This window comes from Chelonoidis abingdonii, chromosome 3 (assembly GCF_003597395.2).
Source record: "Chelonoidis abingdonii isolate Lonesome George chromosome 3, CheloAbing_2.0, whole genome shotgun sequence".
NCBI classification, from domain to species: domain Eukaryota; kingdom Metazoa; phylum Chordata; order Testudines; family Testudinidae; genus Chelonoidis; species Chelonoidis abingdonii.
The window spans coordinates 129,112,783-129,140,747 of record NC_133771.1 but is presented as its reverse complement, the minus strand read 5'-3'; the positions used below and the strand labels follow the sequence as shown (position 1 = coordinate 129,140,747).

Here is a 27,965-nt window from a genome sequence, read left to right as displayed (position 1 = left end):
AAATTATTACAGTGTTTATAACTCCCACAGTGTTAAAGAGACATTACAGTGAAAAAAAATGAGCCCTTTTATTAAAATTATATAGAATCCACACCAAATAGGAGGGCAGAAAACAAGTATAAAAATCAGTGATTACCTCCGTTCTTGAGAACATCTTGGAATAATTTGCTCCCCTTGCAATCGGGCTTAAGAAGACTTATTGCTTAAGAAAGCAACAAGAATTTAGGATATTTACCTTTTCTGCCTTTATTTTTTTAAACTGAAACTATTTAAATATTCCACATTAATTTAAAACAAAGAAACAGAAATAGCTTTGCAAAAGTGCATCTATTCACTGAACATATACTGATGTAGGTGTTGGGATATATTACAAGTTGGCACACATATACTCCCACATACTGGATTGGACTGTCTCTGAAAACTGTAAATATAGCACTGAAGTCTAAATTGAGAGGGCAAAGGCAGAGCACAGGAAGGTAAGAAGAAAACAGAAGAAAAAGAAGAGAAACAGAAGCAGGAAATAACATGAAAGAAGGCTCAGTTTGCTCAGTAGATCCACAGCCACCAATGTTTGTCACATGGATCTACCTCTGTTACTGTACTATGAGTCCCTCTCAGCAACCCTTGTGAAGAAGGGAAGTACTATTATCCCCATTGTATAGATGGAGAAGGAAGCACTGAGAAGTCAAGAGATCTTCCCAGGGTCACATGGGAAGCCTGCAGCAGAGCAAGGAACTGAACCTGTGGCTCCAGCCAGGGGCGGCTCCAGGCCCCAGCACGCCAAGCGCATACTTGGGGCGGCATGCCATGGAGGGCGCTCTGCTGGTTGCCGGGAGGGCTTTGGTGGAGCCGCGGGACCAGTGGACCCTCTGCAGGCACGCCTACGGGAGGTCCACTGAAGCCACGGGACTAGCGACCGGCAAAGCGCACCCCGTGGCATGCCACCGTGCTTGGGGCGGCAAAATGTCTAGAGCCGCCCCTGGCTCCAGCCTAGCACCTTAACCACTGGACTATCATTCCTCTCTGTTAGTGACATATTGGCCAATTCCTTATATTGAACGTAAACTTGTTGGCTGATGTTGGAAAGATCTTTAAGATCAGCCTGTGTTTTCGCCCTGCACGGATGTGCAAAGGAAGGAGAAAGTGCCTATTTTGAGGGCCAGACACAATGGAAGTCGTCATATTCAGGAAGCACAAGAACTGTACAAAGGTGTGGGGAAGGGCAGAAAGGAGGTAAGATCCTGTTCCCTCTCCAGTCAGTCGGAAGATTGGGGTGGTGAGAGAGCAGAGTGCAGACTGTACCTTCTTTAAAGGTGGCAGGGTGCCTACCTACGCTCCTTGGCAGTTCTCTGGAGCATGCTGCCTTCTGGAAGGACCACTGAAGTAGAGCACCTCTACATCACTCAGCATGGTGCTATTACTATATGCCACATTATAGGCCTTTGCTGGCATTACAGGCAGAGCTGGCATTGCCTAGAGTTAAGGTTGCTCAACACTTTCCATTTGAAGACCGTTGCCTGTTGCTAATACCTTTGTCAAACTAACTGTTTGGGCTGAATTTTCCATGCCAGGCTGAATTGTTTTTGAAAGCTTCAGGAAAAAAGGTTGTTTCCAAGAATGAGATTTGGGGGCAGAGGAAGGTTTCTGGAATATGTTGCTCTGACCACGGTCAAAGAATTTTAACAAGCATTCTGTCAAGAAGTTCCAGCTTGATCTGGAGCAGGGACTCGGAGAGTCCATCTGCAGGACAGCAATGAGCATGTTCCATACCAGGGTTGCCGTGGCGGAGCTGAACTTTCCCTATCATTGCTTCATGATGCTGGGAACAGTGCAGAGAGACTGTCTAGCCTGTGCTATCAATGCTGGTGCCCATCTAGCATGGAGAAGGAAGGAAGCTGCCTGACTGGAATGCAAAGAGATGAGGAAGTTGGCAGAGGGACACAGGGTGTTGCAGGACTCGGAGCCAGAAGGTAAGGGACAGCAAAGTGGAATGGAAGCATGGAGGGTAGCAGCCAGGGTGATGGATAGTAGATGAGGGAGAGGAGGTAGATAGGCACAGAGGAGGGCAGTAGCTGGGAATGGGGTTGGGTAGATAGGAGCAGAGGGAGAAAAGAGCCAGGGATCATTAGAAGGCAACATGTACAGGCTGGGACACAGGAGCAGAATGATCTATAACCATTATAGAACACTCCTCTCCAGAACCTGGAATTGAACCCAGGATTTCTGAATCTGTATATCTTTTGCTTTCAGCAAATACCTGTGAAATCCACCCTTCCCCTCAAACAGCTGGTCCACATAGCAGTAGTCGACGGTTATCCTCTATCAGTTACTCCATTAGCTCAATTGGGTCTGTGCTGTGGATCCAGAGGTCTGTACTCTGGTAGGATATGTCTCCACTGCAATAAACACATGGCATTGAGTCTCAAAGCCTCGGTCAGCTGACTGGGCCTCAAGCACATGGGGCTATAAAATTCCATTTTAGATATTCAGGCTCAGGCTGGAGCCTGGGCTCTGAGACCCTCCCCTCTCATGTGGTCTCAAAGCCCAGGTTCCAGCCTGAGCCCAAATGTCTACACTTCAATTTTTATAGTCTTCCAGTCCAAGGCCCACAAGTCTGAGACAGCTGACATAAGCCAAGTACAGGTTTCTTATTGCACTCTAGACATATCCTAAATAACCAGAGTTGGGGGTCAATATGGTTCCTCATGATAGAAATTGGGGTATTTTTTTGTTTGTTTTAAAAATATTAGGCAATTACTTCCAAAAAAACATTAAAAGAATGTTGAGATTGAAAAGTCAAGCACTCTAAAGTTAAGAAATGATACCATTAAAATTGCCCATGCAATGTTCATTTGGCACCCTTCTTCATACCCTACTTTGCAACCATAACATTCTTTCCATGTATGGTTTTTCTGGGGGTTGGAAGGTGCTGTATAAGTAGCAAGGCCAGTTATACATATGCAGGTTGCTGGATCCTGTATTCACATTCCAACACACTGAAATTTTGGGACTTAAGAATTTTGCAAAAAGGCTTTTCTAATTGAGTCACCAGTTCACCCAGCCTGAGTAATTTCCAATTTGATTAGGAGGAAGAAAAATGAAAAACAAAACAAAAAACTAATCACTAAAGAGGGTTGTGTGCATCTTAAATGGAAGATGATAGATAAGCTGAAACAAACGAGGCATTCACTTTTGCAGATGAAGGCACTTAATGAATTCCAGTAGTTGTGGCTTTACTTGGAAAACCCAGATGGATATTTGTTTCATGTTTTTGTTGATTTTAAATATTTAGGTCCAGATGCTTCTACATAGGCACCAAAATTCTTTACACAGCAACTACTGGGAGAAAGTTTCTGACTCTTTTAAAGAACTTGCGGGGAAAACAGCACACATATTCTTGTTTGGGATAATTTACTTTCTGGCACTTCATTCGTATCTGGGTTTGTTAACAGAACCTTTTTGTTATTCTCTTAGCAGAGCTATTAATATATTCTCAGTTATAGCACTACTTCATGCATTTGTGTTCCTCCATCTTCGGAAAAATAAATAAATAACCACACACACAAAACCCAATCCCATTATTCAAACTCTGAATGCGGAAAAAAGAAATACTTTTGTATTAACTGCATCGTAGACTCAAAATAAGAGTCCTGAGAAGAGACTGAGTTAGGTTCACCTTATGCAGTATAAAGGAGCGGGAGTGTGATTGAGAATGTCTTATGTTATTTGTTAACACTGGCACTGTGCTAAGAGTATCTGAAGTCTGTCATGATGAAGGATTCCTGCTGTCTCAGAAAGAAGGAGCAGGTCATCTCAATCTCCTTACCCTCTGATGTTTATTATCCCTTTGTTCCTCGGGTGAAATCCTGGCGCCATTGTAGTCAGTGGAGGTTTTGCCACTGATTTCAATGGGACCAAGATTTCCTTATCTACAGAAAGAATGGAGAAAAGTGGGTACAGCAACTATCCATACAGCCTTGTTGGTGGGGCGTCAACGGCCTCACTCATAAAAGTTTGCAGGAGCAGAGCCTGGGGGAGAAGGCCACCCCTCACGCATATATTTGTATCCTGTCAGCCATGATGGAAACTAAGCGATGAAATGGACTAAGAAAAAGGTTTTTCACTGAGAAGCAAATACAAATGCAATAGACTAGTGTATCTGTCAGAGTTTTGTTGGTTGGTGGACAGCTTGACTGTGAATATGATGTGAAGAGGAATTACAGAGAGGCAACAAATGGCAGACCAACATAAAATTCAAATAATTTATTTTTTTTTAAAAATCACAAAATTTGCCAAATAAATTTCCTAAATACATTTTTTCTTGTATTAGCCCAGCTGTATGGCTAAGTGAATATTAAAAATAATAATTAATATGGAAAATGTCATGACATTCATTGAGTAAGTGACTAATGGTATTCAACCAGCTCCAGAGCTAGTAAGCATCTTCTTGAGTCTAGAAAAGTTCCACAAAGAACAACCAGCAATGACAACTGAAACACAGTGGGTCAGATCCTCAGCTGGAGAAAATTGGTGTAGTTCCTCTGTCTTCAATGGAGTTTTCCAGTTTCCCTCACTGAGGACAGAGCTGTGCTGATTTGCACCAGGTGAGAATCTGACCCAGTAAACACATACATCCTATAAAAAGAAGAACATACTCAACCTTCAGCTAGCATCCCCCTGTACAGAGAAGCTGGCAATTTACAGACACGTCCAACATCCTGCCTATACACCCCATTTCCAAAAACTTTGGCTGTGTTCACAAGATGGAACACTTCCTCCAATCTACTGGCCTGAAAGTTTCACTTCCAGACATGCTACAGAAACAGACAACATTTGTTATTCTCAGCTGCAGATTCACGTAATTGCGCTCTTCACTTTTTGCTGCTTGGTATTTGCTGATTATTAGCCTAGGATCTGGAGAAAGTTTCTCCAGTTGCATTGTACTGCTGTTAGATGCATTTTAAGGGGGAGAAGGGGTTGCCTTCCCCTGAAACACCAGACGTTGATCATTGTCAGAGTCTATATTTAGGGCTTGGCTACACTGGAGAGTTGCAGTGCTGGTGATGGGGTTACAGTGCTGCAACTCACTCTGTGTCCACACTTGCAAAGCACAGCCAGTGCTGCAACTCCCTGGCTGCAGCGCTGGCTGTACACCTGGTCTGCTTGGGGTGTAGCGATTCCAGCGCTGGTGATGCAGCGCTGCTCATCAGGTGTGGACACCAACAGCGCTGTTATTGGCCTCCAGGGTATTAAGAGGTATCCCAGAATTCCTGTCCACAACAAACCGGAAGAATGGCTGAACGACGAGCTCTAAAAAACAAACACAGCTGCTCTTTGCTCCAGCGAGCGAGCGAGCCGAGGCAGGGGAATTGCTTTGGAATGTTCACAGCTGTTTGTTTGAGGGGAGAGGGGAGTCCGTGTTGAGCAGCTGCTTATGTGGTCTGAAGGCTATTTAGGAGTGCATAATTTGCATTTAGTGAATAAGAGAGGGGTGGGGGAAGGGTCAAAACTTTTAAAATGATTGAAGGTAGATGCTGTGTATCTTCCAGTCCTTAGAACTTGCAAGGCAGGGAGCTGACAACAGTGTCAGCTCCAAAAATCCACTCTCTCTGTCTCCCCCACGCTCCCTGTCACACTCCACCCCACCCCCCGTTTTGAAAAGCATGTTGCAGCCACTTGAACACTGGGATAGCTGCCCACAATGCACCACTCCCAACAGCACTGCAATGCTGCAAATGTGGCCACACTGCAGCACTGGTAGCTGTCAGTGAGGCCACACTGCAGCGTTTTCCCTACACAGCTATACGAAGACAGCTGTAACTCCCAGCGCTGTACAAATGTAAGTGTAGCCATACCCTGAGCTGGATGGACCTTTTGTGTATTCAAGTATAGAGATTTCTAGGCTCTTGTTTCATTGGTTAGAAAGCTTAATATATTATAATGGGGACCAAATACCCTCACTGAAAATGATCTCACAAGTGTAATGAATCTATTTGCTACTAGTTAAAAAGCAGCGTGAGATACTGAAAGAAAATTTTTTTTTGCATAATATACTAGGTGATGCTATAGTGCTTGAACCTGCACTGTGCAGATGTAGGGGAGGGGATCCATGTCCATCAAGGTAAAAGCAGAGCGGGTTAAAATTTTAAATCACAATGCTTTTTCATCAAAAACAGAAGTTTCATAGGGAAGCGTCAGTTTTCATTTTTTTAATTTTGTAAAAAAAAAAAAATCAAAATTGATTTGCAGCAACCAAAGCAATTCAGTTTAGCTGAAATTTTTCAATTTGCAAGTTTTTGATGAAACCCAAAAAAATTAAGAAAAATTTCCATGAAAGTGAAAATTTAGTTTGTGTTGAAAAATAAACAGAATCATAAACCACATCTGGACCAGCACTACCAAAAGGTGATAGAGCAGGACATGGGACACAGGCAACCCCAATTTTGCGTTCATGAAAACACTCTCAAGACATCACCTATTGACTCCACCTAGGGACAGAAGAAGAGACCTTCTGGATCCTTTGAACCGTTCTATTTTGGCCTCCTCCATCCCTCTCATCCTGCCAAGGCACAAATGTGTGAGCCAGTATGTGACAAAGACCCAAAATGAAGAACACAAAACAATGCATCATGCAGGAAAAGTAAAATGTTATGGGAACAGTTCTTTTAGTGTAAATAGCTTTCTATAATCTCCATTTTATGATTCTTTATTTCTGATGTAAATAGTTTGAAAATACCAAATACATTTGCTTGCAGCGTAGGTAGCTTTGGAACTAAAATGAACAATGTCCCTCAAAGTGAGAGGTATAGACTCAGCTTTAGGCATCACACTGAGCTCTTCTCCCCATCCATTTTCTTTGGGTTCCCAAAACATGTATGAAATCTTTTGACAGCAAAAACAAAAAGCTTAATTGCAATTTATGGAGGGGAGGGGGAAATCCGTGGCATTCAGTCAGCTTCTTTCTACAGGGTAGTAACTTAAATTGCTCTTTTTAAAAGCTACTGCCTTGCCCTGTTAAACTCAATACCTGTCGCATGATTTATGTGCTTGCGACTTATTAACTGCTCTGTTATAGGAGCTGTCCTACTCGCTGCCATCCCAGTCTATAGACCCTTTTGTAAAACCTACTTGAAATCATGCTGTTCTGACTGCAGGGTACTGCACCTTCTGACAAAACATCATAAAGAGCAAAGAATTACTGTTTCTCGCTAATCCAGCCCATAAATCAACCCTTGTATTTTGCTCTGAGGATGGTTAAAAGATTACATGAGTGCTCCTTGCATTCATATTCAAAAAACTGGCTGCGTAAAGTGTCTTCAGGAAGGAGGGAAAAAATCTCAGGAATAGCTAAATCACTCCAGTGTCTGACTGATCTTATCTGGACCTCCCTTGCTCTAACAATAATTTGAGACTGTCGCAAACTGCCTCCTTATCTGATTGGTGGTCTCACCAACTGCTATTTTATCAGGGCCCAGCTGTATGAGAGAAACAGGATGTGGCATGACCTTGGTATCTCAGTGCCTGACCTAAATATCTAATCGGTCAGATGTCTCACTGAGGCTGTTTGAGGATGCCATATATGCCCCCTCTGGCATCAAGTCATTCGAAAGATGTTTACTTCACACTCATGTAAGCCCACCAGCATGCATACAGTAAATCCAGTCATGTTACTAAGCTGCCTGCTAGCACTGCTACAGTGAAGTTTTTAAGGGCAGTTTCTCTAAAGGTTTGTCAGCTTCTCTCATGGAAAAACATGTTCAGGTCTGTAACTCAGCCATAAAAATTCTGTTCCAGGCTCTTCGTGGCAGACAAAGCCTGAGCTCAGATGCAAAACATGTTTTGAAATACCTGGTCTATAGTAAACACCTTCACACCTAGCCAGTCTGACCTACAGAACACCAAAATGTATGTACCATTTGACAGCATCGTGCTAGGAAAGGGAGTGTAGTCTTGTGGATGGAGCAAGATACAGGCAGTAAAGAAACTGGGTTTTAATCCCAGCTCTGACACTGACTTAGTCTGGACCTCAGACAAGTTATTCAACCTTTCTGTATCCACAGATAGACTGGGAATAACATCTACAAAACCTATCTCAAGCAGAGCTGTGAGGCTCTGTCAACTAGCCCCTAGTTGACAGAAGGCAACCTGTACAGAACTGTTCTTTGCAGGCACTTGGGTGGAGGGTGCACCCCTCTTCTGCAGGCTTCCCAAATACTGCCTTCCTCGGCATAGCAGAACTGAACCGGCTCTGCTGAAGCCAGGCCCTCCAAGCCCATAGAGGACAGGTTAAAATTTCCCTCTAAAAGTATTCATCATTGGTATTATTACAGTAGCACCTAAAGGCCTCAATAACCTGGTTTGGTGTAAACACACAGAAAGAAATAGTCCCTGGCTTGAACAGCTTGAACAGACATGACAGACCCAGGGTGGGAGGAATAAAGTTCTATCCTCTTCATTTTACAGCTGAGGAACTGAAGCACAGATAGACTCAGTGATTTGCCCAAGGTCACACAGGAAGATTCTGATGGGACTTCCCAGCTCGAGCCCAGCACTTTGAGCACAAGACCACCCTGTGAAAGCCTTGACTGGCTGGTGCTATGTTAGCATTAAGCAAGGCTGGCCTGAAAACAAGATTCCATTTCCATTATTTCAAAATAATTTTGAGGTTAACATTTCTGTTCACACTGATGCAAGCCCTTTCATGAAAAAGTGGGCAGAGAAAGAGGATCTCAGACTAGCCAATAGTCTAGTGGGTTAGCAGCCTTATCTAGGATGTAGGAGACCCAGGTTCAAATTCCTGCTCTACCCGATATAGGGCAAGGATTCCTAATCCCTGGGTTATTCACAGGCTCAGAAGGATTAGATTTCTATTGGTAAACATCAATTTCACCATACACACAAAACAACAGAAATATTTCCATCAATAATAATCAAAATTTACAGTAGGCAAAGAAAGAAAAATGCTGCTTGAGAACTTAAGAGTTTGAGTTAAAGCTAGTTTGTCAACATCTGTCAAAATACATAATTTGAGTTTTAACGATTAGAAAACTTTAACATGTTGAATCTCATTGTTTAGCATCATGAAATCATTATTGTCTGACACACACACACACCAGTTTCCTGCAGCTGTGAACATTTAAATCCATACAAATTTTAGAAGTGTTTAAAACCCATAAATTCACACAACTGTGAAAATTAAAAATAAAATTTTTTTAAAGAAAAAGATTAAAAATAAACATTGATATTATCCATAAGAAACTATAAAAATTAAGTTTTGCCAAGCCTAGTTATTGGCTAACCTGAGCTGGCTGGACAGCTTTCACTGTCTTGAAATTCAGCCCTGGACCTGCAAAACCTTACTGACAAAATAGGGTGTTGATTTTGACAAATCAGCATTTCTGATCAAAAAAAGTTTGGTCAAAAAATTCCTGACCAGCTCTAGTACTAAGCATTTTTACTACAAACACATGAACTTAACAATTGGAGTTGCAGCTAGAAAGGGATGTGAAGGGTAACAAAAGGGTTTCTACGGGTATGTTAGCAACAAGAAGAAAGTCAGGGAAAGTGTAGGACCCTTACTGAATGGGGGAGGCAACATAGTGACAGATGATGTGGAAAAAGTTGAAGTACTGAATGCTTTTTTTGTCTCGGTCTTCACAGACAAGGTCAGCTCCCAGACTGCTGCACTGGGCAACACAGTATGCGGAGGAGGTGAGCAGCCCTCAGTGGTGAAAGAACAGGTTAAGGACTATTTAGAAAATCTGGATATGCACAAATCCATGGGTCCAGATCTAATGCATTCAAGGTGCTGAGGGAGTTGGCTGACGTGATTGCACAGCCATTGGCCATTATCTTTGAAAACTCATGGCAATTGGGGGAGGTCCCGGACAACTGGAAAAGGGCAAATATAGTGCCCATCTTTTAAAAAGGGAAGAAAGAGAACCCGGGGAACTACAGATAGGTCAGCCTCACTTCAGTCCCTGGAAAAATCATGGAGCAGGTCCTCAAGGAATCCATTTTGAAGCACTTGGAGGAGAGGAAGGTGATCAGGAACAGTCAACATGGATTCACTAAGGGCAAGTCATGCCTAACCAACCTGATTGCCTTCTACGATGAGATAACTGACTGCATATATGGAGAAAGTGGTGGATGTGATATATCTTGACTTTAGCAAAGCTTTTGATATGGTCTCCCATGGTATTCTTGCCAACAAGTTAAAAAAATATGGATTGCATGAATGGGCTATACGGTGGATAGAAAGCTGGTTAGATTGTCGGAATCAACAGGTAGCAATCAATGGCTCTATGTCTAGTTGGCAGCTGGTAGGAAGCAGAGAGCCCAGGGGTCGGTCCTGGTGCCAATTTTGTTCAACCTCTTTATCAATGATCTGAATGATGGGATGAATTGCACCTTCAACAAGTTCGCAGATGATACTAAGCTGGGGAGGGAGGTAGATATGCTGGAAAGGAGGGATAGGGACAAGAGTGACCTAGACAAATTGGAGGGCCAAAATAAATCTGATGAGGTTCAACAAGGATAAGTGCAGAGTCCTGCACTTAGGAAGGAAGAATCCCATTCACTGCTACAGGCTGGGGACCGGCTGGCTAAGTGGCAGTTCTACAGAAAAGGACCTGGGGATTACAGTGGATGAGAAGCTGGATATGAGAGAGCAGTGTGCCCCCATTGTCAAGAAAGCCAATGGCATATTAGGCTGTATTAGTAGGAGCATTGCCAGCAGATTGAGGGAACTGATTATTCCCCTCTATTTGGCACTGGTGAGGCCACACCTGGAGTATTGTGTCCAGTTTTGGTTCCCCTACTACAGAAGGGATGTGGACAAATTGGAAAGAGTCCAGCAGAGGGCAACGAAAATGATTAGGGGGCTCAGGCACATGACTTATGAGGAGAGGCTGAGGGAATTGGGGTTATTTAGTCTGCAGAAAAAAAGAGTGAGGGAGGATTTGATAGCAGACTTCAACTACCTGAAGGTGGATTCTAAAGAGTATGGAGCTAGGCTGTTCTCAGCGGTGGCAGATGACAGAACAAGAAGAAATGGTCTCAGATTGCATTGGGGGAGGTCTAGGTTGGATATTAGGCAACACTATTTCACTATGAGGTTGGTGAAGCACTGGAATGGGTTACCTAGGGAGGAGGTAGAATCTCCTTCCTTAGAGGTTTTTAAGGCCCAGCTTTACAAAGCCTTGGATTTAGTTGGTGTTGGTCCTGCTTTGAGCAGGGGGCTGTACTAGATAACTTCCTGAGGTCTCTTCCGACCCTAATATTCTATAAAGGGCAAGGTCTCCAGTCTCATCACCAATGTGACCTAGGCGCAGACGTACGATACAGTACACTGGATAATAGTTCCCACAGAAAGAGTTGCAGGTTTTCATGCATGCTCAGCGTAGATGGAATCTTCAGAAATGGGGCTGTCAAACTAGCAAGTCTATAATGAACATATGTGGATTGAGACTTTGGGCAGATTTGAACAGGGGCCAGCAACAGGCACACCTCTGTCATGAGGGAGACCAAATTTCAAGTTCCTGCTCCACAACATGGAAGAACTGCTGCTTCTCAAAGAAATGATTTAAATAATTTTTTCACATGAAAGGGGAAAAAAAACTATGATTTTCCCTAACCTCATTCTCAGAAATGGTTGAACCATTTTCGATGAAATTTTCTAGAAAAAATTCAACTGACACATGGCATGGAAAACACCCAGCCTGGATGGTTCCAATTTGGCAAAGTTACCATCAACTGAAAACAGAGTCTCAGTGTGAAGTCTGGGCAATCTTAACTGTAGCCATTGCTTCCAGCTCCACCTATAATACTGACTATATACAATGTGTGCGCATGACTCCCAAGCAGTGCTCCCTACAAAAGAACCCAGAAGATTCCATGAAGTCCATTATGGACCATGATCGGTGTAGTGTTTTAATACCACAGTGATGTGTCCTCCAGAAAAGCAGTAGACAGACAGATAGACCAATCATATCAGTCACTGGCCAATTCTCGGTGCACAGTTCATGCTCCAGAGTGCATCATTCTGTGAAGTTTGCCGATACCTGTGATGACACTGCAAATTTGTAGTGAGCCATACAGGCTTAGATAAGTCTTGTGTTTTTGTCCTTGTTGTGGGTAGAAACATTTATATTCATTGTTGTTATTCTTTGCTCTCTGACAAGGAAAAACTCCATTTCGCATTTAGTTCTGAGTTTGGATTCCCCGCTCCTTCATTAAATTCTGGTGCACCGGAGTCATATTAGGTTTTGCTGTTGCCTAAAGCCAGATCTAAATGCCTTTAGGGGAGGGGAGACAAAGGAGAATTCTTCATTTATTTTTACAGATAAAGAATACTTAATATTTTAAGACTGGTTGTTTTAAAAAGAATCTCAAAGGGACAACACTAGTGGCTTTGAATAGCAATCTTAGTGAGAAATGCAATTCACTCTCCACTAAAGGCATGCGTGCCTACACCCCAGTACAAATTCCTGCACTTGTGAGGGCATTGCAATGAGTTCCACTCTAAATAAAGCTGCAGAAGAAGAGAGAAACAATTACACTTCAACACCTTTAGATGCACACACACACAAAAATGCCTCCTTATCAGGGCCAAGATAATAAAACACAAAAGTGCAGCCAAGTGCATCTTGGTTGATTGACAATACAGAACAGATTGCCTAGTATATTCTTTGGGAGAAGAAGAACATACGATTAAACAAAACATGTTATTAAAGGCAACACCCCCCCCCCCCCCCGAAAATAGATGTCAAGCCTCAACTAGACAAATGTGGTATTTCAGGTGGAAAATCGAGTGGACTAATAGGAGTAACAGGAGCTATAAAGTAGAGCTTGTAAAGTAACACCGCAGATGCTAAAGTGGTGATGAATGTATCAAAATGTTAACATCAAAAGACTGTTGGAAAATATTTACAATGTTGTGCAACAGTAAAGGGAATTAACTGTCCTCCTGTGGCTTTATAGTAATCTCTGGGCCCTGGCAGACTGCGGGGGGCCAGGTGCACCACAATTAGATTCTGGAAACATATACAGGGAGAAGGAAATGGAGTAATTAATGTAAGCTATCAGATGTCTGTTCTCATCCTTTTAAAACAAGCCAAAAATATACACTATGCCCGTTCAGCATGCAACCTTCAAGGGGAAAGGTGTCAGGCACTGTAACTGGTAGAACTTGAATGCTGCTACAGTGGTGTCCGTCTTTTAAGGAAACCTATTTTCTACACTAAAATTGATCCTGCAAGGTTGTTATTTCATAATGCACACGTAGAGAGGGACTATAAGGCCAGAGGGCATAGAAGAGCAAGGTGCCTAACAACCTTAGCTGGGCATTATGGGATGCTGCATCCTGTTTTGAGATACCTACTGTTGATATGGAATTTACATGAAAAAAACACAAAATTCAAAACTGAATGGTGTGGGTCTCATTTGAAAACATGGGGGCTAGGCAATGAAAAATTGGTAGAAAATGAAATCGATCTGGGTGGAGCAGCTGAACAAGACTAAAGTTTACCTTCTCTTTCTTGTTATGCGTGAAGGACGTTTGGGGGTGGGGCAGTTGGGAGATGTGCTAGCACCTCTGAAGGACTCTTTGGCTTTTGTTTAATTAGCCCATCCCTCTTATCTGCAAACAAATTCCAAAGAGCTTATACCAACACAAAGGAATATTTTTGTGCAGAAAATTACTTGACATGATTCTTAAATATTTAAGGCCAGTGCCTGCTGGTTTGGAAATCCAGTGAATAATTTAGTACTGTTTGACAGAATTTCTTTGGGTCAATTATTCAGCAAGTGAATTAATACATTCTGACTAAAAACGAAGCACATTAGATTTTGGAGGGCATATCTTTTTACATCACTTATTCCATGTTACATTGCATCACACAAAACGCCAACATAATCAAACACTACAGCTTGATTTAAACAATGTCATCAGAGTAATTGTAAAATACTCTTTAAAAGCATCATACCCCTGACCATTTCTGTACCTGGTCTGTCTGTATTTATCCCTTAACACAGTACAAGATCTGATAGCCCTCTACAAACTATGTATTTTTAAACAGTCAACAAGTCTTGACTCTGTTATAGCCTGAGTATCTTATCTAAAACAAACACTTTAATTGTAAATAGCAACTTTGAAGTCCAGGGAGGGGGAGAGTGCCACATGATGCTCCACAGCAATTTTTCTAACACTGACTAGGTCCAAAAAAAGATGTTCTTATCAAGTCCTTGTCAGGAAGGTGGCTATACTATAGGACCTCAAGGGCAAAGGGGCTGCAACAAAAGGGGGAAAGGAAGTAATCTTAGGATAGAGCTTAATGGATGAAGCTGGGATTGAGATTCCAATTTGGGTTCCCTACCATTACCACCACAACCACAAAAAAACAAAAACAACAAACCCTCCCCTCAAGAAACAGCCAGGCATTTCTAGTCACTTTCCGATAACAAAGTGAAGGACAATAGGGATTTTAGTAGAGCAGCTACGCAAAATTTGATATTTCTATCCTGTGGGGAAATTCTAAGATTTTGACATTTGGTTTCATTCTGAATTGGGACAAAAAGTCAAAGTCTCTGATTTTTTTGAAAAGTGAAATATTCTGAAAATGTTTCCTTTTGATAAAAAGGATTTTGATTTTGATGTTATACATATTATAATAAAATATAAAAGTTGAAATGATAATGTAAATTATACATATTGTAATAGAATCTAAAAGTCAAAACAATAAAGTCAAAGTGAAACATTTTGATAATTTCTTCCATACGTTTTGATGAACTGGCATGGTCCTGTGAAATGTTTCAATTTAACCAAATCAGCATTTTCTAGCGGAAATGTGTTGCATCACAAATCTTGTGACCAACTATGCATTTTGGTGAAGGAAGTTCAAAATTCACTCTGATGTTTGAGGGAAATCAGATTAGGCATCTCCAGCACAATAACCAACAATGGTGTCCATTCTCATGACCTTATAATAGAGAGTCTGGCTTTCTTTGACTATTGGTATAGATCAGAAGTAACAATGGTAATTGTACAGAGTTACATTAGTGTAAAACTGGTAAAAGTCAGAAGAGAATGAGACTCAGACAGTCTACATTAAGCAAAATACTGAATTCAAATTGGCCTTAGAATTAAAGAAACATCTCTTCCAGCATCATGCTCATAGTTCTAGACCTCAGTAACCATATTCCAATGTACCTTGGTACAAAAGAAACCATCAATGGAGAACATTCAAATTAAGACATAGTAAATATCACTGAACAGAAACAACATAGCGTCTCCCTTAATCTTTATGTTAACAAGCAGGCAATTATCATCACTCCCCAAAAACACAACAAAAAATCCCAACTAATCAAAGAAAAAGAATGTCATCAATTACCCACTAAAGCCCCAATCCTGCACACATTTAATCATATAACTTCACACTCAAGCACTCTTGTTAAAGTCAGTTAGACATCTGAAGTGTGTAAGTGTTTGCAGAATCCAGGCCTAAATAAACAAAGTAGGAAAATTCACAGGTTCTGGATTTAAGTTTTTTATAAAAAGAAATTTCCAGCATAAGATTTCACCTACCACATTTTTAAGCTATTAGTGCAACATGGTAAGATGAGAGAATTCGCCACTGCAAAAGGATCACTATGATCAACCCTCTATCCTGCTGTGCTGATGCCAAAGTGAAGGGAAATGCAGCAGAACAAAATAGTTTGAAATGATGTAAATTCCATCATGTCAGCTGAAAGGAGATAACCATTCATTTCATGGAGGTAGAGTCTTTAAAAACTTATCTTTTGAGTCTTCTGCACATATGACAAGGACTCAAACCAGTGGAACTATGAGTGGCTCTAGTGGGTTAAGGACCCCACAATGGGATGCGTCTTCCCCAGTGCCACCAGCAGATGCCACTATGAGTCAGCACTGATGCTAGAGCAGATTGTGTTTGTTCACATAACCTTTTGGGGGATGGAGAGGGGAAGGGTGAAGACTTCCTGCAGGATCTGAAAACCAAACATTATAGAGCTATATTTGCAACAGAAAAAGTTTTAAAATATGTGCCTAAATACATACAACAGATCCGGTAAGAGGTGGCACTTCACATAGGCTCTGCCACCTTACTCTAAGCCCCAGAATTAGGTTGTGTAAATAAAATGAAAGGGAAGTCCTTATACAAGATAATGTGAATAGCAATGTTTTCAGGAATTATTTTAAAGTCTTATGGCTCAGACGTGTTTCTTTTTTAAACTTTAACATTCTCCTGCCGTTTTGTGAATTCAAACACAACAGCATGCTCTGTTAGTACACCTCTACCCCGATATAACACTGTCCTCAGGAGCCAAAAAGTCTTACTCCGTTATAAGTGAAACCACGTTATATCGAACTTGCTTTGATTTGACAGAGCGCACAACCCCACCCCTGTGGGTGCTGCTTTACTGTGTTATACTGAATTTGTGTTATATCGGGTCAGGTTATATCGGGGTAGAGGTGTACATGGGAGATGAAGCAGAAACTAAAGGGAAACTGACCAGGTTATGTTCATTATTTAAGATGAGTGGCATTCAGTAAGAAAACAAACAGCATTACTAGTGACAATTAAGGTCTATTTTAAAAATTATTTCATTTTTAATAATCTAAGTTCATAAATTAATAACCAGAAATGGCCATGAAAATAATCTTGTCTGGCTCCCTGGATTACACAGACCACATAGAACCTCACCCACTAATTCCTGCACCCAGGCCATAACTTCTGTCTGAGCTACAGCCTATCAATGGGATCAGGATCTGTCCCTTTGAGACTATTTCATATGGTTACATCCTTTGAGGATTCAAAACAAGTTTAATTCTTGGATAACAGACTCTGATTTATGATAAGGAATAAGTGCTCTGTCACATCCCAATAATTAACATATCGCAGGCAGAATGTAGACGTAGCCAGTAAAATGACACGAAGTTCTGGCAGAACTTTGAGCCACATATAAAACATAAACAAGCTGATACAGACGACATTGTTGTACTGCTTGCCTTCAGAGAAACTGATAATAGAAAGGTCAGTGCCTCAGGATAAAACAAAACACTAAAGATAAACTCGCCCTGGAAAGCAGTTGCAATGTCATTCCTCCACTCAGTATTCACACCGTAAAAAATTCAACAAAAGGAGCTTTGGCCATATGCCTTTTTTAGTACAGAAAGCAAATTCCACTTCTTAAAAGACACACTGGAAGTTGAGCAGATCTCCACAAGGGGAATATCACTGACCATAAGTATTGAAGGAGGAAGAGTCTGCTGTGAATGTTTTTTTTCTGTTTTTCAGAAAGGGGGCGGGGGTAAATCGAGCTGAGCATTTCAGTTTTCTGCAAAGATAAACACAATTAGTTAACCACAGTTCTGGAAGTGGGGGAGGGAGGGAAATAGCATGAGCTGCTCACTGCAGATAAAAAAGGAAATCCTGAGAGATAGTGGGTACCCATAGCTTCCATTTATTGCAGTGGGAGTTGCATGTGCACAGGATCTCTCAAAGTTAATATGAAAGGAATTAAGCCCTGGAAACCAGTAAAACAAAGTAAGGGGGAACTTTTTGGAAACATTTTTTAAAGATCCATTTAAAAATTTTAAACAGGAAAAGCAATAACTCAGAGCACTAATAAAAGAGCATGAAACCTATCCCTCATAAACTTTGTTCAAGTGCAGGTCAGATTGACAGCAGCCAGAAGTCTTCAGAAGGTGATTTAAGAAGTGAGTGTGTTAAATGGATTGGTGGTCTCAACCAATTTCCTAGAACCATCATCTAAACCGACTGTAGCTGGCAGCCAGGCAAAGGATCAAAGAGGCATGGACATCCTTATGCTCAGTTTGCTGCTATGACCATTCAACAACACTCCAGCTGTGGAGTTGTGCATTTGCTGACAGCACCTGGAAGAAACCAGAAAGGAGAGTTGAAAGTATGGATCCGATTGTACTCTAATATAAGCAGCAGGTAGTGCCACACAAGGTGTTTTGGTTAACGCCTTACCATACTCTGCACACTTCCAACTCTAGCCTAGGAATTCACATTTTTTACTATTAACCCCTTTTCCTAACTCTAAACCCAATTTCTTGCAGGAGGAATGTCTCCATAGGATCCTTCCTATGCATACCAGATTTGAATAAGAGCCTCAAATTTTGATGCTTTGTCATGAGAAATTTCTTCCAAACTGGTGAGATTGTGATTTTTCTCTTTTTTCTTACTTACTGTAACTTATTTGTTAATTTTCCATTCTTCTTGTGTTTCATCCTTCTTTTCCTTGTCTCTTTTAGTACTTGAGTCAATAGCTACGACACAGTATAACATCGACACTATCAATGAGATATTTTTAATGCTTGAATTTGTGTTCACTATGTACTTTGTGCTGTAACAATAATACCCTTTAACTGCTTTATCAAATGGATGACACTTGCCTTTGTGTAACCTGTGTGTAGGTAGCTCATTATTAATGTACACATCTGTACCTAAAACTCAATAAAAATATAGATTAGATCCTTAGCTTGGTTACACCAGGGAAAGGCTGGTGTGAGTCCGTTGAATTCGCTGGTTTTTTTCCCTCTTCCTAAGGCATAAGAGATTTTTCCTTGCGCACGGACATGTGAGGGCAGACTTACAACACCAGTTTAGCAGCCCTTTTTCTGCTAAGAGACAGAACATCCCATTTAAAAACAAAAAACAAAACCTCATCAACATCTTGACTAGCTCCAGTTGAAAAATATGTCCCTTTGAGAAATCTGGAACTTTTTCTTAATTGCCAGCTTATTAGTGGAATGAATGTCATCAGTCTTTTTACAAGCTGCTTGGAAGCGAAGAGCCTCTTTCTTCTCCCTTAAAAATAAAAACCTACCAAACAAAAAGAAAAAACACAACAACAAAACATCCCAAGAAAGATGAAAAGAGAACAAGGAAGAGGAACTGTTGAGAGCCAGGCCACTTATTCATCTCCAAACATTGGTTTCCATGGGAATAAGTTTGGTCCTTTGTGGAGGCTGAACAACTCCTTGTATACCATGACTAATGTATCCAATGTTGCGTTTGTGTGGTCAGCTTTCCTTTTGCCTCTTAGAGTCCCCTCCACTCTTCATCCCTGCCCAGCAGCAAGGCTGGGTTCCATAGAAGTAAAGAAATCATTTAATAAATAGGTTGAATTAGGGTTTGACCCAAAGCCCATTGAAGTCAGTGGGAGACTTTCTATTGACTTCAATGGGCTTTGGATCAGACCCTTAGCACACAATGGCATCCAGTCAACTTGGAAGTGAAAGTCTCAAAAAGGCTGCTTACTCTTCATATAAAACTCACCTTATTTATTTATTTCCCAAAGCTCTTTATTATTACTTAGCTCAGACTATCCATGTATAGCATGAGATTTGGTATCTATTAATATTTAAAATTAAGTTGTCACCTTTAAGAAAAGAAAGCCATAAACTTACTGGTAATTGCAAAAAAAAGCCTAAATAGAGAATGAAAAATCATTTTTTGGTTGAAACATAGCTTAAAGCAAGCAATGTTTGCAGTAAATTAAACTGTTCAAATATTCACCTGACCTGTTCTTTGCTATAACCCATGGCACAAAGTGAACTTTTAGGATAATAGCTGTGAAAGGGTCCTATTGGAGATGGTACATGATAGAATGGAAGATTTGGTGACCTGCGTCTGGGGTTACAGGAAAAACCATAGCCTGCCTGTTTTATTTGATCTGACTACAGTAATTCGCCACTCGTCTTGTAATCCACTTTGACTTAAAAGAAAAAGAAAAAAAGGGAACTGTTTATGAATCCATTACTCAGAAACTGCCATAAAACACATTTTCATACATTAATCCTCATCATTTCACTAACTGTCAGGGTTTTTTTCTATTAAAGAAATAAAGTAAAGGCATGTTTTCATAAATCACTAATAAAATATTTAGTGCTTTCTATTATTCCACTTTCAAAACATCCCTCCTTGTTTAAAACCTTTTAGGGGCCAATGTTTTAAAACAAGGTAAAGAAAGGAAAATGGATTGGCAATGTACAAAAGCCACTTAGACCGCTTCTTGGGTCCACTGAAGTTCGCTTTTATGAGGATATTTTTTTCTTTCCTATTTGGAAAAATCTATTCTCTTTGCAAGACAGAGATGCTGATGGATTTTCAATGTTTTAAAATTAAGACTGAATCTAATCTGGTTTACCTGTCATCACAAAATTCAGCTGCAACCATAGCGTTATATACAGAGACTTCAGGGATGTGTGGCTCGAAAGACACTATGGATGTGTAGTAAAATGGATCAATCATTTGATTGTTGTTCCAAGCATCGGCAAATCAGGGGTACAGTCATTTTGAGTACAGGGGTACGCCTCATCTACAGTAGGAAAGAAAATCATGTTAATATTACAAAGCCAATGAAGCTGTCCTGATGATAACAATGGAAACTGCAGTGTAAACAGGGCTCTGACTTTCCTCTTCCCTCATGGATTAAACAAAACAAAATGAACCCAGTCTACAGTACAGCTCCCACAATTGCTGCCCTCAGGGGGTCTAAATTTTGACAGTGTAAATGCAGCCTTTTTTAATCCAAGCCAGATGATGCCGCTTGCCAACCTTCAACCACGTTATGGTCTATAGAGTAAACAGCAATTTGGAGAACACAACTGACACACACTGCATTCTTCTTGTAAATGGACCACACTGCTGATTCTACATGCGATGCACAGGTGAAAACTAGTCTTTTGAGGGAAATCTAATGAGAGCATAAGGAAAATACAGTTTTATTTCCTCAAATAAAAGGGAAAGCATGAGGTCAACATCTGGAATTGACCATAGCCTTATTCAAATGAATTTTTAATTTAATTGGTAAGAAATTGGCCGTGCACATCATTATTCAAACTCTCATGCATGTGAATGCTCCAGCTTTCCTACAGCTGTGCCTAAGAAACTAATCACAGAATTGTATGGGATTCACTTAGGCCCAGTCTTGAGCAACTATAGGCAAAGCATTAGGGAACGGGCTAAATGTACTCTCATAAGTCCTTTAGGGCAGGGAATGTGTTGTACTATGCGTTTTGTCAACTGATGTGAAGATTTATTTATTAATTAATTTAGAAATTCCAACACAAACTAAACCAGCATTATGGTAACACATCTGAGGTTTTGTCATGAATCAGAGTGCATGTCTATCACAGAGATCACGGAAGTAACAGATTATATGACTTCCCGTGACCTCTGTGACTTCTGCTGTGGTTGGTGCTGGCTCAAGGGCTGCCCGACCTGGGCAGCCCCTGCCAGCAGCAGCAGCATTTTGGGTGTGTGGGATGGGGCTCAGGGCTGGGAGAGGGGGTTGGGTGTGGGGCAGTGCTTACCGGGGGGAGGAGGGGTCTTCCCCAGCTTCCACCAGCATGTCCCTGCAACTCTTAGGCAGAGGGGCCAGGGGGCTCCGTGGACTGCCTGCCCCTGCAGGTGCCACCCCCACAGCTCCCATTAGCAGTGGATCCCAGCCAATAGGAGCTGCAGAGCCAGCACTTGTGGCGGGAACAGCACGCAGAGCCTCCTGGCCACCCCTCCCCTATGAGCTGCAGAGACACACCAGTCAGAGCTGGATAGGGAGCCTACCCACTCTGCCAACCCTCCCCTCCAGCACCAGCAGGGGTCCTGGCCCTTTGCCGCCACCGTTCTCCCCCTTAACACCAGTGGGGGTCCCAGACACACACCCTGCCTGCACCTGGTATATAGTAAAAGTCACGGACAGGTCATGAGCTGTGAATTTTTGTTTACTGTTCATGACCTGTCTATGACTTTTACTAAAAATACCTGTGACTAAAACATAGCCTTAGTCATGAACAACTAAAAGAGAAAAGAAAAAAGGAAGAGGAGAACAAGAACTGTGAATGAAAATTTCCTAATCCTATTGTGCATCTGAACCCTAATTATGACTGCTACCCATACACAAAAAACCTTAATACATGGTAAAGATTGTAATCATCGTCCCTTGATTTCAAAAAAAGGCAAAGACCTACACTAGGGTAAAAGAGAAGGAAAAAAGGTTGGTTGGATTCATGAGCAAGCAAGTAAGACTTTTTTCAATATGAGCCAAATGTCATCTGGGACCTCCAAGGTAGGAAGCTTGTTTGGTGGGTGGGTTTTTCTGGAAAATATGGGCAGTGATGGAGCTAAGTAGGGTGCACAAGGAAGGAGAGCTCCAAAGGCAATATGGAGGTACAGAGCCTCTTCACAAAAGGTCTGGCCTTCTGGTGGATTCCATGGCACTCACAGTTTTGGGGGAGTGGCTGTACCCCATGCTCATTTCACAGGAAGACAAAAACCATCTCCAGTGAAGCAACATCAAAGGGGATTCTGAAATGGGACTTTTGCAGAGTTTCTAGTCCCCTGTGCAGATTATCCCACATAGGGGATGATCAGAGCTCAAACTACATTCTAGCAATACAAATTTTAATACCAAGAAATGTTACTGTATTTTGTAGGTTGCATTTTATCTTTTTAATTATCTCAGTTCTCAAGCCAGAAATTTCTCGCATCAATCACCTTTCCCACGTAAATCTCCCTCCTCCCCTCCCCTTGTATTGATTTGTTTTTCGGAAATATTCTCTTCTCTTTGTAATATTTCATGTATCTGCCAATGTTCACATTTTTAGCCCGTACAAGCCTTCTTGTTTGTTTCGTTTTGCTTTTGTGTTTGTCTGCAGAAATACTGTTTGCATTTCTATGGCAGTTCTTTATAGATCTGAGCATCCCAAAGTGCTTTACATTTAATTACACACTGATAGTAAAGTGACTGTATGACAAATGTGGCCTTTGGGGCCTCCAGCAAGGAAGAGAAAAGCAAGCCTTCCCCAGTCAGGTCAAGCCAGCCAGCCAGCCACACAGACTTTGTAGTTTTCATGTAAATGAGCCACAATGTAGTTTTCTCCTGTGATGCAGGATAAAACTAGTCTCTTGAAGAAAATCAAATAAGAACATAAAGGAAATACACCTTTTTATTTCCCCAAACAATAGTAAAACATGAGGTTGGCATCTGGAATTCACCAATACCTTATTCAAATGAATGTTAAGTAGCCACTCCTTTGGATTGCTTTCTCCCATAGCATTAATAAAAAAAATTTTAAAGTGTGGTTAAAGAAATACACAGCTACAAGGATTGATATTCAGCCTAGATCATCCCTAGGCAGTTACTGTATTATTCCCCTCCTCCTCTTCTCGTAAATGTTATCCTTCCCTTTTTGTGATAGCTCATCTTTTTTTTTTTGGTAGCAAACCATCCTGGAAACTAACAAGGTAATCCCCCCCAAAATTTGTTTTGTTTTTTTTAACCAGAGAACAAATCAAAATGGAGTTTATGAAATTAAACCCCTGTTTTAATAATAAAATGCTGTTATGCTAGCCTTGTGCCCCCATCACTTTATGGAGAAACCAAAATGAAGAGGGTATCTAAAATGCAGCACTTTTTATTATTTCTGTAAAAGTTAACTGTGGTACTGACTGATGCTATTATGGTCACATACTTTTAGTGACCAACTGACCAAGATATTGAATATGCTATTTAAACTTATCATTCTGCGACCTTCAACATAATAGCATATGGTAGCCATTTCAAACTGCACTCAAATATGAAGGCTTCCACTTTCTTTGTCTAATTTTCTCACTAGTGATTTTCTGAAACAAGGTAGAAATCCAATGATACCTCGTGCTTCTACAGCGTGTTCATCAAGTAGCTCAAAGTTCTTTGTAAACATTAGTAATAATTCTATATCTTCCTCAGACAGGTGTTGTGCTATAATTATCCCCATTTTATAGATGAGGAAACTGAGGCAAAAGGCAGTTGATTGTCTTGGCCAAACTCACAGAGTAAGTCTATGAAAAGGCTAGGAATAAAACCCAGATCTCTTGGTTCCCAAACCTATGTTTTAACTAGATTAGTGTTTTCCAGGTAGTTTGTCACAATGCCTGGAACAGGTGAGGATGTCACGAAAGGCAATCAAGAGGGCTGTGAAACACTGAACATTTTATTATAATCTAAAACAAAAAAAATCTCATTTCTGCACTCCCAGCACACCCTTATCCTTGGTCAAGTATTCTCTGGCAGCTTCTCAAAACATCCATAAGTAAATTAGATAGGCTTATTGTTACCATTGATACATGTTTTCTACTTTCAGATTAAATATAAGGAGGTTGAAAACTTTGCCTTCCAATAAGGGATCACCAACCACTAGGATCATGGTTTCTCTCAAGTAATCTGTCCTTCAAGAGAATGCTGAGGCATACAGAACTCAGTTCACAGGTGGCCTAAGCCAAAACTAAATTCATGTTCCAGAGCTCTTTAACTGTAGGTCCGTATCAGCAGACAAAAATCTAAACCTACACAAGCAGTCACAACTGCAATATAACAAATACGTGGCTCCTTATACTATAGACTCCTGATCCCGCACGATGCTGGGTGTTCACAACTCCCACAGACTTTAACGGCAGTTGTGTTTCTCAGTACCTTCTCATGAACAGGCCCTGGATTCCTGCAAGCTATGAAAACATAAGAAGGATGTGCATGCTTGTAAAAGGAGTAAAGACTGTTTTCAGCTAAAGATCAACAAAGATTTGCTTTTTTCATTGCAAGGTTGGTCTCGGGTCTGTTATCACTGTTTTTTTCACTAATGCTATTGATTTGTTTTCTTTTAAAATACAAACAGGTGCTTCTCCCAAAGTCCTTAAGTACAATACGTGATGGTGTATAGCAGCTACCAAGACAGGCTTCATTTTGGCTAGTGCTTTCAACCACCCAAGTAATACGTTGTCAAAGTTATCATTGTATGGGCTGGTCTACACTGAGGGGGGGTGCATTTCGAACTAAGATACACAACTTCAGCTACACTATTTGCGTAGCTGAAGTCTAAGTATCTTAGTTTGACTTACCTAGCCGTCCTCATGGTGTCGAGTCGACTGCCACGGCACCCCTGTTGACTGCGCTTTCTCCTCCCGCCGAGGTGGAGTACAGGCATCAATTAGCGGATTTATCATGTCCAGACGAGACGCGATAAATCGATCCCCGATACCCTGATCTGGCGGGTAGTATAGATGTACCCTAAGATAGTGAATGGAGGTGAATATAGAATAAGAAAAAAAGTGCAACTAGATGCCTTCCTGAAAGGTCTGACTAGATAATCTAATGGTCTCTTCTGGCCTTAAAAATCTAAATCTATGCACAGGACTAAACTTTACCAAAACCATATGAAAAATAAAGAGCGACTATAATTTACAGAGGATAATAAACATGAGGGCATAATGTCAGGGCAGGTGTGGCCCAAGACTCTCATAGGACAAGTGTTATTTAGAATGCTGTGGTTTCAATGGCAGTCTAATGAAGTAAGCCCTGAAAGCTGCTATAACAATCAGAGATGGGGACTAGGAGGTAATGATGAGACCCAAACGTACATTTGAGCTCAGGTCTGATGTCAAACCTGGACTAAGGTTTGAGTTCAGAGTCAATGAAGCCAAAATCCTGTAAATTGCTCTCACAGGTTTTCTGATATCTTGCTCCACTTCCAAACCAAACCCAGGGAAAAAGGGTCACTTGAAGGATGTGACCTGGAACTAAAACCGAAGACCCCAACATTTGGAGAAAAGAAAGTTGGGATTTGGGGTGCCAATATGGCATCATCTGATTATTACAGACATGTTAAAAGTGTTTAATGCATCATGCAAAGCTAAGCAACAGCTAGTGCTGATGATGGCATGTTCTCAGCCTTCACTGTCTAAAATGAAGAAGTTACCCAAGCAAACAGGTGAGCTTATTGTAGAGACACTCCTCTTTGTCTTTCACATCTTTGCCTTATTCCCTTTAACTGTCTGCTTTGCTCTCTCTCACTCAGTCACACACCTCACCCCACTCTGGTGTAGGTCCGTTATGTATGGACTGAACATTTGCAGTTTCTGATTAATTTGACCCAACTATTTGCACTTCCAATAGCTATAAATCTCTCTTTTCTTTCATCTGCCGAACATAAATTATAATTTCTGCTTCATCTCATCTTCATTTTATACCTGCTCTTTTCTTCTCGCTCTCTTTCATCTATAATGCAGAAATGATCCTCACCCCATGACCTGCTCCGCATACAAACACAAACACATTATCTCACATCTCTTCTGTACAAGCTATTTGACTTCTTTTACCCTGAAATGCTTTCTGATCAAGGCTGGAAGCCAAAATGTTGTATCTAATGGACAGGGCAATATTTTACCAAGCTTTTATTTATATACTGAAAATCAATGCAGCACAAAAATTGCTCTGCTGCTCTGCTAAATGAATGCAAGACAAACTATTCCTGGCTTACTCTAGTATAAAGAAGCTGCAATGAAGAGAAGATTATATATTCCAAATCATCTCAGATACCCTCTTTATCATTATTATTGACTCCATTTTCTACTACATTTTAGAGTAGATTCTAAATGGTATATTAATATTAATTTTTCTTCTTTGTGAGAGTTAGGATAATTTGGGATAATTAAGGGAGTGAGGGGTAAAAGAACCCATTGTGGGGTTATAAATCTCCAAAGAAGATTTTAGTTTTGCATTTTACTTCTGCAGAAAAAATGTAAATGCTTCAATTAATGTGGAAATCAGAGGCTCCTCTCTCATTAACAAGGAGGCCTCTGACCTCTCACCTTGTCCAGAGCTGAATCCGAGGATTTGGGAGCAGGGCTGGGAGGAGAAGTGGGAGAGCTCTGAAATGAGCAATTTGGCACATTTCCTTAATGCAGATACAGCTTAAAAGGAAATAGGAAATCATCAATCTTTTTTTAGAATATCATTTATATCCAAAAAAGGCTTATCTACAGGAGCTGGCAGCCCATTGTTTGTGATAGGGACTCTGCCGCATGTAATGAGAGTTTCACAATAGGCTTGAAGCCAAGATAACAGAGCTATGTGTATGAGACACTGGGCTGAATACCCTAAATGTAAACGCTCCATGTTTCATAACAAAACTGTCAGTAGAGAAGAGGGGAAAATACTTTCTCTGCTGTACTGTGCTATCCTACAGCTGAAACAGCCTGAAACCTTCTAAATGATGATTGGAATCGATTTATACACAGGTGGAATGTTACAGATCTCTCTTCTCAGTGGTAGCCTTAAAAACAGGGAAATTTAGTAGGAGATTCTTCTTATACTGAAGTTTAATCCCCCACTAATCCATAGTTACCCAGGGAGGCACACATAAGCAAATGCCTGATATATTGGTTGTGGATGGGACTGAATGTTACTGTTTTGCATACAGTTTGCCATTTTGCACACATTCATTTCTCTTTGAGTAGAAGTGTCCTGACAGATTATTACACCTCTTATATGAATAAAACCCATGTGTGCAAAGTAGCTAAGCACAATTATTACCTGATCCCTTTGATTAAAAAAAAGACGTTGATCTGTGGTGGTTTGTCTTTAAATATATATATATATGATTACCCATCCCACTCTCAAACACATTGAGTAATTCATCATTTACATTGAAGCTCTAAGGTTTTTCTACCTATTGATGCATATTCTACATTCAGCAGCGGATCTTCTAAGTGGCTTGATAGGTGTATATTCTGCACAGTAGTCTAACCCTGGGACACAGACAAATTTTCAAAGGCCTTCAGTCCTACGTGCAATTTTTGAGTATAAAAGTGCTCATAGAGAATCTACAGGTCTTACTCTACCTTTCATGTATATGTGTGTAATTCCGGAGTAATTCCACTGAAGCCAATGGAGCTACATTAGAATAAACTGGTGTCAGGTCAGAATCATGTCCTACATGTAAATGGACCAACTCATACCCAGTTATACTTTGTACGCGCTCTACTTTTGTGCACCGATGTTAGTGCTGAGGAAGGTTAGGTTATTTCTTCTCTTGCCTTGCTACCAGCCACATGCCCCATCCCCTCAAATCTACTCCAAATGTAGCTATTGCCATCTTCCTG

General features: G+C 40.9%; 1 long non-coding RNA gene across 2 annotated transcripts in view; it reads right to left on the bottom strand.

Annotated features, from left to right (window-relative positions):
- The window catches only part of LOC142046589 (uncharacterized), a 70,457-nt gene extending 53,153 nt beyond the window's left edge, over positions 1-17,304 (bottom strand). Inside the window, exon 1 of one of the 2 annotated variants that reach the window (XR_012655575.1) lies at positions 17,261-17,304. This is a non-coding gene — a long non-coding RNA (uncharacterized LOC142046589). The remainder of the gene's footprint in view (positions 1-17,260) is intronic. The other variant, XR_012655574.1, reaches the window with a different exon arrangement.
- Between the last annotated feature and the right edge of the window lie 10,661 nt (positions 17,305-27,965).